This window comes from Carica papaya, chromosome 6, assembly GCF_054855325.1.
Source record: "Carica papaya isolate Zhongbai chromosome 6, ASM5485532v1, whole genome shotgun sequence".
Lineage (NCBI taxonomy): Eukaryota > Viridiplantae > Streptophyta > Magnoliopsida > Brassicales > Caricaceae > Carica > Carica papaya.
Window position 1 is genome coordinate 19,989,420 of NC_142314.1, and position 11,276 is coordinate 20,000,695.

Here is an 11,276-nt window from a genome sequence, read left to right on the forward strand (position 1 = left end):
TTTCAAGCATGCTATCTGATTTATAGACACTTGATGATTTGCATGTAAATAAAATAATATGAAACTGGTAAGGTTAATTGGAACATAAATATACAAAAAAAAAGAAAAGAAAAGAAAAGTGGAATGAAGCTTAAATGGTCTGAAGTATGTACGTATCTATATTGACATGCATATTGCATCAAGTATCTCGTTAGACTTTTTATCTCTCAAAAGTATCTATTTTTTCCTCCTCAATCTGGTATGGAAAGACATGAGAGGACCACTCCTTGTGGATGACGGTGTACCCTCTGACGAGAGGGGTGACGCAAATATCTGTTAGGGGTAACCTTTGGCTAAGTACTGTCGTGACTATAGAATATATGATAGGACCACTATGGTTGGTACGACCGTAGTCATAAATTGTACCATAGTTTGGCAAGCTGAAAATATGCCTGAGCAAATTATGATTATCTATATCTGATCTGATTATTCCACATGGGTAGTCAAAAATCTGTATCTTCCCTCAGTGATGGAAGTCAGAACGACTTCGTGAAGCATGACACGAAAATTTAAGCATTCATAATTTATTTGATTTCGTCTATCGCCAAGTATGATGTTTGTTTTAGATTTTGTGACTATAACATGATATTTCCTTAATAAATAAATTATTTTCATAAAGTAAGATAGGACTCTAATGTGACCTAATGGTAAGTGTTTATGATATAATTATTCACCTTTTAAACCTTACGATATTATCTAAATATTTTTTCCTTATTGAACATATGAAACTCACTCTTTCCATGCCCCCCCCCCCCAAGATGAGGAAGATAGTGAGGGACCGTCAACTGACCTACCCATTGAAGTCTATGAGGATCCTGTGGATCCGCAAACCTTGAGTGCATGATTGTTTTCGCACTCTGATGAGTTCAATAGCATAATGATAGAAGTGGGCCTTTTTGTATTTTGACGTTTGTATTTTGTAGCCGCTTCTGGCCTCAGTTATATATGTATTTGGAATTCCTATATTTTGTAAGGGATTTGTATTAATTTGCTCTATAGCATATAAGTTTTATCATGTATTCGTAATCTTTTTCTGTATCTGACACCCTCATACCTTAATTAGCATCTGGAATGTCACAATAACTATGATCCTCAATAAATGGAAGTACAACAAGTTATTCACTATCTTAGCTACAGTTGTAGTGGTGTTTTGATCATATGTCTTTTTATGATTTTTCTCACTATTCTGTTCCTTTTTCCAAATCGTACAATTTCTTTTCATATGCCCCTCTTTGTCGCAATGATAACAACTGAATTTTCCTTTATTGTGTCCTCTAGGATCTCTGGTTTTACTTCCACCACTGTTCCCTATGACAAGGACTTATGAGATATTAATGCCTATATTTTTTTTTCAAGTATCTTCATTGTACATACTCTCTATTACCATAGATAAAGATAAATACTACTTGGAGCAAAATTACTAAGAGACACCACCAAGATCTCACAACTGTCTCGCAAGGAACTCAAGAGTAATAATGCTTGCAATTCATCATCTAGAGTTATTTTTATTGTATTTAACTCATTTACCAACTCTTGAAATTTACTCAAATATTTTGCAATTAAGTGTCCATCTTTCAGCTTTATATTAACAAGATTTCTAATGACACAAGTTTTATTCCGAGCATTTTTCCTCTTGTACATATTTTCTAGTTTATTCCAAAAAACCTGTGCATTCTTTATTTGTATAATGATATGCACTATTATCTACCCACTGTCGGATAATTCCTATAGTTTTTCGATGCATTTTTTTCCAATCATCATTTGATTTTCCCATTGGTTTAGCAGTTCTTAACTTAATAAGATCAGACAAATCCTTAGAATAAAGAAGATCCTCCATCTTTAACTTCTAAATTGAATACTTTGATAAAGATAATTTTATCATTGTACCAGCAAATTCCTCCATCCTAATTCAAACAATTAATCCTAGACCACAAATCAACCAAGAAACCAATCAACCTTTCTCTAATACCACTTGTTGGGTCTTCCAAATATTCTAATCTTACTTGTGTAAATTAAGGCAATTACAAAATTTAATCCACATATTCCAATTTATAATTATAAACTAATCAATTTATAAATCAATACCAATGCAAACAAAGAATCAATCACAAAAATAAAACCAATCACAAAAATAATGAGACACATGATTACGTGAAAAACTCTCCAGTGTAATGAGGAAAACCACAGGCCAAACTCCAAGTCAAATTTACTATAACAAAAGTCAAGTACACAATATTTTGAAGAAAATACATAAATTGTTTCCTAACCAAATTCAATTCCTCTTGAATGATCACAAAAAGAAATTAAAGAGCAATTCTTTAAAAATTAATTCAAAAATACCAAATAAAATTATCAAACTTTGTCAACAATTTTTCTTATCTCAATTTCTATGCATGTAACCAAACAAGCCCTTTCTTTTCTGCTTTCCTTGGTGCCCATGCATAGAGAGGAACTAAATTTAAACCTGTTTTGATTTTTTTTTCTTTTTCTAAAGACAAAGCCTTTCTCCTTTTCTTGGTCTGCGCGTGTGAAGAGCGATAGGACCAATTTTTGATGTTGTGTTTTTTTTTTTTTCGATTTCTGAAAGAGAGTGTGAGAGGAAAAACTAAATGCCAATTTTCTTTTCCAATTCTGTATATATATATATATATATACACATACATGGGAGAGTGGAAACCATTTCCCCCCAAATATTACAGCCTTTCCTTGTTTTTCTCTTTCTCTATTAGTTTCCACGTGGGCTGGACAAACCCTAACATTGTTGCCTTTTTTTTCTGTATGTTTCTGTTCGGCATTGTATGCCAGGACTATTCTTTGTTTTTTTTTTTTCTGCAACTTTCCCTTGGTATGTGCCATGGGAGATATATCTCTTTCATATTTATGTAATATCTTTTAGTAGATCTTTAATTTATTTCTTACCTTTAAAAAATTTGTAAATCTACATGTCTACTTGATATTGTGTATTTATATATGTACGTAATATTATTGACAAGTTACTTATATTTAAACTTACTCATAAAATTATAAAATAATATATTATTTATATTTAAATATAAAAATATGTTAATTCATCAACATTTTTTTTATCTTGTTAAATTTTTTATGTATTCGGTGCAAATTACACCAGATATAATAAATAATTGTTGCTTATGAGTATGCTTCAGTAATTATTTTAAAAAATATATTCAAATAATAATAATTCCACTATTATTGTAAAGGATAACTCCATAACTTCATATATGGCACTCATTTTTGCACTACTCAAGTATGTAATCTCCACATTATTGAAAAAGATATATCTAATCTATTGATACTCGTCCCTCAGCACCTCAAACTAATTTTAACTTATATATTTTAAGAATCATCCTCAGTGAAACACCAATTAAAATTTTCTTTAAATATCTTAAATATTGAGATTCCTTACACATAAAATCTCCATTTGAAAACATATATTTTAAAAATATTTTTTTTACCAAATGATCCTTTTAAAAAAGAGCCAAAATTTGTTTTCTAAGAAAAAAATCTTCTTAAAAGGATTCATGAATAAAAAATAAAAAATTGAGCTATCAACATTAAATTACGTCATTTACATAGAAGGTATGTAAATAAAAAAAAATTACTCTTAGCCTTCAATTTATTTCTCTTCTTATTGATGCTCTTATAGTCTTTCATAACTTATTTTAGTTTTTTGAGTTACAACATATTTGCAAACTTAAAAACTCAATTGACATCATTAATATAAAAGTAAGTTTATGTCATTCATAAAAATCAATTATCTTATTTTGATAGTTCCTCTCTTTTTATGGATGACAAAACTTAATTTTTAAATTACATTTATATAACATGTAAAGGAGCATTAAAGATAAATTTAAAAATTCTCCCCTTACTATGTGCTCCATACTCTTATAGTTTTAAAAAACAAGTAAAAAAATAAAAACTTTTGTCTTATATTCAATAAAATATCTCAAAAGCTCATGAAAACTACTCACTACCACTTTCCTTATTTAACCAATGATATCAGAATAGTTTTTCTAGTGAAAAGAAATAAGATTCATTCACTTTTTATTACAAAGATTTTTTCTCAAAGCTTTTTCTCTCCTAAGGAATTATTGGTACTATGGATTGATCCCCCCATTTTTCTTCTCTTTAATCAAAAAGGTATATTGAATTAAAAAGGAATATTTTTCCCTTTTTAATGTCTTAAGGATAAATAAATAAGATAAAAAGGACAGAGAAAAAAAATTCTTAGTGAAAAGGAGTGTTATCAAAATCTTTACCAATCTTCAAAGATATTAAATAAGTTCAATAGATTAAAAATTAAAATATCAACAATTATCAAAGATATTCAATAAACATATCACATTGGAGTACCATCAATATTTAAAGATATTCAACAAATTTATCACATTGAAATATCATCAATTTCCAATGATTTCCAATAAGCATCTCACTTGGATGTGTATATTTTATATGATATAAAATGACCAAATATACTCATTTTTATCAAGAAAGATTAATCAGTTAACACAAGTATTTTTATTCGTCCATTTCGTATATACATTATCTATAAACATATTATCTTTTAAAGTTCATAATTGTCAAGTACCAAATATCAAATATTAGACCTTCTTCCTAGTTGTCTATCACACATATTATCATAATTATTTTCAATATGTATTATTAAAACTATAATAATCAAGAATCTTTATAAGTGATTAGTTATCCATGTTTCTCAACTTTCTTGAATTTTTTAAATGATAATCAAGTGTAAGAAAGTTAACAAGGAAGTATGTTAAGATCTTAGAAAGGAATCAAAATTCATTATTCACCAACTCATACAAGATTCTTAAAAGTAAGAATTCAAAAAATTAACATCTTTTCATATGATCCATATTCTAAAATATCATTATTTGTTCAAAAATATCATTTCAGCTTCTATTTATTAAGTGCATCAGATGTAATGAGTGATTAGAATGCCTTATATGATTCGTGGAAGTACTTCCAACATATTATGTGATGTGGTTTAAATGATTACATTTCTCAACACATTACATGTCTTGACGTGATAAGAGAATTTTCATCATATAGCTTGATGTAATTTAGAAGATCACATATCTTAATACATCACAAAATATTTCAGCACATAACCTAATGTGATTAAAAATATCTATTCTCTCAACAATTCAAATATCATCTCCATTGATCTTTATGAATAATACGTTATCTACTTTTTTCATTGTGAATTCCTTTGTTAAGAAGATTTTAATAAAACGTTTAACCAAGCTCAAAGACTGCTTTAAACTATATAAGAAGGTGTCGATAGAGATCAAGGTGGCACAAATCATCATAGGCCACATGGAATCTCAAAGAAACATGAAAGCTAATGACCACATGAGGGATCATGCCTACATAAGCTTAAGAGTCCATGGCCACAAAGGAAATCATGGCTATGTGTAACACCTTGAAAACCTTTGCGCTTTATTTGTAATGTGAACCCCTATTTATTCAGGCTCTAAGGCAACTTAAACTCCTTAATATTTCGTAATTTTAATTTTTTGGACTAATATTGTATTTCATATTTTAAATTTTCATATTTTTATTTGATTTAATAATTCTTAAAATTTATTATTTTGTTTTCGTAAGAAAATTTTATAATATTTATTAATTAAAATGAATTTCAAGAAAATGGAGAAAAAGGTAGAAAATCCTACGGGAATGCCTGCGCAGAATGTACGCACATTGCACATGTCCAGTCTACACGGTCTGCGCGCGCAGACAGGTGCACCTCTATGTGCCTTATGCGCACGCCGTCTGTGCGGTAGGCTTGCATGCAACGCCTTGCGCACTGTAGGGCCTGAATGTGTGATAGACTAGTAGTTGGCCAGGGCAGCAAGTGACTGGCTCGGGTAGTGCGCGCCACCCATTTGGGCGTCATCCGCTGCCGGTTAAGTGGTGAGTCGTCACTGACTTAGGTGACCTGCTGTCGTCGCTTGGGCGACGTGTTGCCGTCGTTTGGGTGACATGCCTCCATTTTTTGTGACGTCGTCATATTGCATCATTCATCTGTCGCTCACATCTATCAGTCGTCACGTCACTTCTTTTCCCATTGACTTTCTCTCACCTCACCAGATTTTTCCACTTGGTGCAAATTCAATGGTCCCCATTTTTTATAAATTAGGAGCCTCCCTTCACGATTTTCTCGTCACTTCCGTTCCATTCTTCCATCCTCCAAGAGCTTTAGAGAGAGAGAGAGTGATCTAGAGAGAAATGGAGAGGAGAAGAAGAAGAAAAGGCGTAGAAAACATCAAGCTTTCGGTAAACAATTTAATATTTACTTTTAAGCATCTTAATGAGCATTTATAGAATGAAAATTAATGAGGTTTAAATTGATGATTTGCATGGTTGAATTTTATGCCTAAACTAAGTAATTTTATGTGATAATGCATGCTTTATAATCCTATATGAACTTGTTAATTTACATGTGTAAATTTATATGATTTGATGCTCAAAATAAATGTTGATATGTGATGCTATTAATGGTAGAAAAATGATTAAGCATGAAATGATATATAAACATGAGAAATATACATTTATATTGGCATGTATATTCATAAAGTGTTTCGTTAGACTTTTTATCTCTGATGAGAGTGGTATTGCGATATGATTGTAGGAGTCATTGCTGGCGAAATACGTCCATAGCCATATTTAACATGTAGGACCACTGTCGTTGGCATGGCTGTAGTCATGGATCATATCATGGTGTGGCAAGCCGTAAATGTGCTATTAGTTTGGCAAGCCACAAATTGTTGTTATAAATAAAATGAATTGGTCATTCCACATGGGTAGTCGAAAACCCGTATTGCCCTCAGTAGATGGAAGTCGGAACGACTTTACGAAGAATAACACGAAAGACAATGCACATTTATGATTTGTTTGATGTTCTCTATTACTAGCATGATATATTTGACTGACATAACTATGACGTGATGGATTTGATGTTTTCTTTAATAAATAAATTATTTTCATAATTTAATGAAGGACCCTGACATGACTCTTGATTGTAAGTAATGATGACACATTTAATTACCTTTAAAATCTTATGATATTATTTAAATACTATTTTTCTTACTGAATATATGAAACCCACCTTTTTCATGCCTCCCTCCAAATGAGGAAGATAGTGAGGAATTGATCGCTGACCTACTCCTTAAAGTCTTTAAGGATCCTGTGGATCCATAAATCTTGATAAATGCATGACTTATTCGGCACTCTGATGAGTCTTTTTATATAGTGATAGAAGTGGCTCTTTTTGTATTTTGATATTTTGTATTTTATTACCACTTCTGCCCTTAGTTATATATATAATTGGGAACTCATATTTTTTAAGGAATTTGTAATAAATTTCTCTGTTGCATACATTTAACTATTATGCACTTATAATCTGTGTCTGTATCTAGCACCCTTATCTCTTAATCAACATTTGGGATGTCACACTATGTGTCACGTTCCCAATACCGAATAGGGGCACCAACATGATTACGTTGTAGTAAAACTATATATCCCATTTAAAGTTTATAAAAGACTCTACACTGAGGCTCAATACGCTATCTACATTTCAAAATACAAAATAAGAGATAACCTAGTTACAAAATACTAGCCTCAAGTCTAAAATAAAATACAGAGTTTGCCCCAAACTAAACTTTCTGAAAGGAGTCTAAATAGGCTCTCCAGTGTTTTCCTTTAGATCTGCATCTGAAGGGGGGGAGAGGGGTTGGATTTGGGTGAGTTCTAAAACTCAGTAAAATATAATGAAATAATACAACACATATACGTTTCAAAACTTGATTTTGATGCATACTTGAAAAACAGGAGTTCCTAATTTAATTAACAGATCAAATCAAATGCCATAGTCAAATCCCATAACAAATGAATCCAACTCAAATGTTCATCTCATATAAATTGTTACAAGGATGCTAAATATCGTACTCGATGGGTTTACACAACTCACGCATCCAGAACTAAACTCGTTTTCTAACATAGTTTCAATTACCAGTTATTATCTTAATTTAAATTACACTTATTACAAACCTACGTGCGCAACCGCTTACACTTATTCCCAAAAAGGGCAAATGAGATACCAACTAGTCTTGGGTGGGTGCACAAATACTTATAAACATATAATCACAGATAATAAATACAAATATTTCTCTTAAGTCTCTCCATGTCGCCATCATTCATACCCTTGGACCCCAAAATATGAATATCAAATCGCCTAAAGTCCCTAAAGACAATTGAACTACATGTCCAATTAAGGAACCAAAACCAGCACCTATAACATAGTGGTTCCTGAACAACTAAACAAACCAAATACTCCTCGAAGCAAATACGATGAATCGGATTTAAACCAGATTATGTGTTTATTTAAATTTTTTACTTTTATTTTATTTCGTTAAATTCTTAAACTTCATTATCTTTCCCTAAATTCATAAATTTTATTGTACTTCTAAAAAATTAAAATCTTAATTCTTCTCAATATTTTAATTTATTTTATAACTTGTGAATTTCCTTATTTTTATATTTAAATTATTACTAAGAGAGTTAACTATTTATTAAGTGATTTAGTTTTTATCTTTCTATTTTAATTTAAACCATTCATCCTTACTAGACCTATTTTATCTCAAATAATTTTCATAATACTAAATTTTACAAATTTCCTTTTTATTTTTAACTCAGCTCATGCCTGAAGGGCATTTCGGAACTGTTATGGGTGTCCAGAAACATCCCACGCATGCCCACAAGCTGCAGGACTGAACACGCCTAGTAGTAGCAGCACCTTATTGCTGCATCCTTGTGACATAGCCATTCGGTTAAATTCCTTGAAATTTTGTTCCCACTTTCTTTGTTTTCTATGGATAAATCACCAACACCCATTCACTCTAATAATTCATGCATCAAAAATATCATTTTAATTTGTAAAAATCATATTTCATGAGGCACACACACATTAGCTTAACACATGCAACATCACCAAATTAATTCAAGAAGTTCGATCGTCAGATGTATATGAAAATCTCAAATCATGCATCAATAAGATTTCTACACATCTTACCTATTAAACTAACCAGAGAGAAGTAAAATTGCATAAAGAAAATGCTTGAAATTCAAGAGTTCTTCTATCCAATTCACAATAGCTGTGCTTGCAGGGCAAAGTGATGATTTTGAGTTTAAAAGTTGTTTTACTTCTGGAAATAAAATCCTAACACATTATCTTAGTGATTGACTAGAATTTTTGAAAGGAAACATGAAACAGAATTGGAATTTGACGAAGAACATATGCTTACCTGAGCAGAGGCTCGTTCAGGTGCAGCAGCAACGGTTTTGGATTCTAGAGTTTGGTGCTACAATTTTAGATCTTTACTTTTGTGTAGAAGTGATCGTAAGGCACTAAAGATATAAACAAAACAATTCCAAAAAAGAAGAAACAACTTATCTTAGTGAGAAGAAGTTTCCCCCCTCTATTATGCACACAGAATGTGCACTCTATTCTGGTGCGTCACTCTCTCTCTCCACTATTTTTTGCTCTCAACCTCCCCTCTCACTCACTTGTTTAAATAGAATTTTGGGTTTGAAGAAGATGAAGATGAAGTTGTGAAGAGAATGAAGCTTTTAACTGAACTTGGCCCATCATCAGATACCGTCCAAGCACCTGTATGGCATCACAGCTGTTAGTGGTTTCGGTGGTTTACCAAGGCTGGCATGAAAGGCCGATTTTTTTCTTGGCACCTGGCCGACCATATGGCTCAATTATGGCCACAATTGTGTTATTAGTGGGTGTTTGGTTTATATTTATTTTATACACATTGATATATACACACATACACATATCTATATATTTATTCCTATGTTTATATATTTATACATATATATTTGATTCATTTATGTATTTATATATATGTTTACTTATACATACCTACACTATAAAAACTAAATGAATTTATACATATGTTTATTTATTCATACCCACGTCTATAAAAAGTTAGTTCAGTTCACATATATAAATTTATACTTTATTTTACTATTATTCAATTCATTTAAAATAATAATAATTCAGGAAATAAAATTATAATTTCTTTCAAAATACTACTGTTGAGAATATTTCTTTCATTAAAATTTTATAAGTTCATTTTTTTTTCACTTATGAAAAATTATAATTAAAATGTTAATCTATTTTAATTTCTCTTTATTTAAATTAGAGAATGTATTTATCAGCGAACAAATCGTACAACTAAACGATTTTATTAGATAAAGGTATACAGTAGCACACAGCTAACTGTTACATTATGTGAGCTTAAAAGGTATCAATCACATTAAGGAAAACCAAGGCACAATATGATAGTGCCTAAAAATGACATCATTATCACCTACTTTTAGGTTGTTAAACTTGATGGTATGTTATCTAATTCGAGTTATTTTCTATATTTTATTGCATGACATGGTATAAGGACAAAACGAGGAAAAACACCATTAAAAGAGGAAGAGTTCGTGAAAAGAGTCATCAGCCAAGAAACAAGCCTTGGGCAAGGCTTGGGTCCAGCGGACATACAAATTAGCTTTGGGCAAGGCTAAGAGTCACGTATAGCAGCAGATTTAAATTAAAATGTGCACTTTTCTAATCTAAAAAAAAAAGATATAGATCCAGCCAAGATCTAAGGGCAAAAATCAAGGAAAAAATATTTTGGAAAGTTTGGGATAAGCCAAAAATCAAGAAAAAGGATCCTAATCAACAAAAAAAAAAACCTTAGCCTATTTTCTATAAAGATGGCGACTGCGAAGCAAGTTGATCACCATTCTTCTTCGCGACGTTGCACAAAGCTTTAGTAGCAAATTCCACTCTTTTCATTTTTTCCCTTCTCTTTGATCATTAAAAAAACTCTTTTGTATTAAAATCTGCCATGAGTGGCTAGTTTATTTCTTTTTTCTAATAGATCTAGCCAACTCCAACAATGCATTTGTGAGATCTAATCAAATTAATTTGAGTTTTATTTCATATCTACTATTTATATACATCCTAGACCTATATATATTTGTTGTTTTGAATCCGTTTGAATAGGGCCCGTCATACGAAAAGAAAAACTGCAAACAACTAGTCGAACTCCTCAAATCCATAATTGTTTGAGTAGTTCCAACATCTAGTAGCGATTAGTGTTGCATTAAGGAGGTAAGACATCTAGTTGTCT

The 11,276-nt window shown here is 31.0% G+C and overlaps 1 long non-coding RNA gene across 1 annotated transcript; it reads right to left on the bottom strand.

Moving 5' to 3' along the window:
• Positions 1-7,481: 7,481 nt before the first annotated feature.
• On the bottom strand, positions 7,482-9,839 carry LOC148253382 (uncharacterized). Its single transcript, XR_015821836.1, has 2 exons — positions 9,381-9,839; positions 7,482-7,791 (listed from the first exon to the last, which is right to left on the bottom strand). It is a non-coding gene; the product is annotated as an uncharacterized LOC148253382 (long non-coding RNA).
• Positions 9,840-11,276: the final 1,437 nt, after the last annotated feature.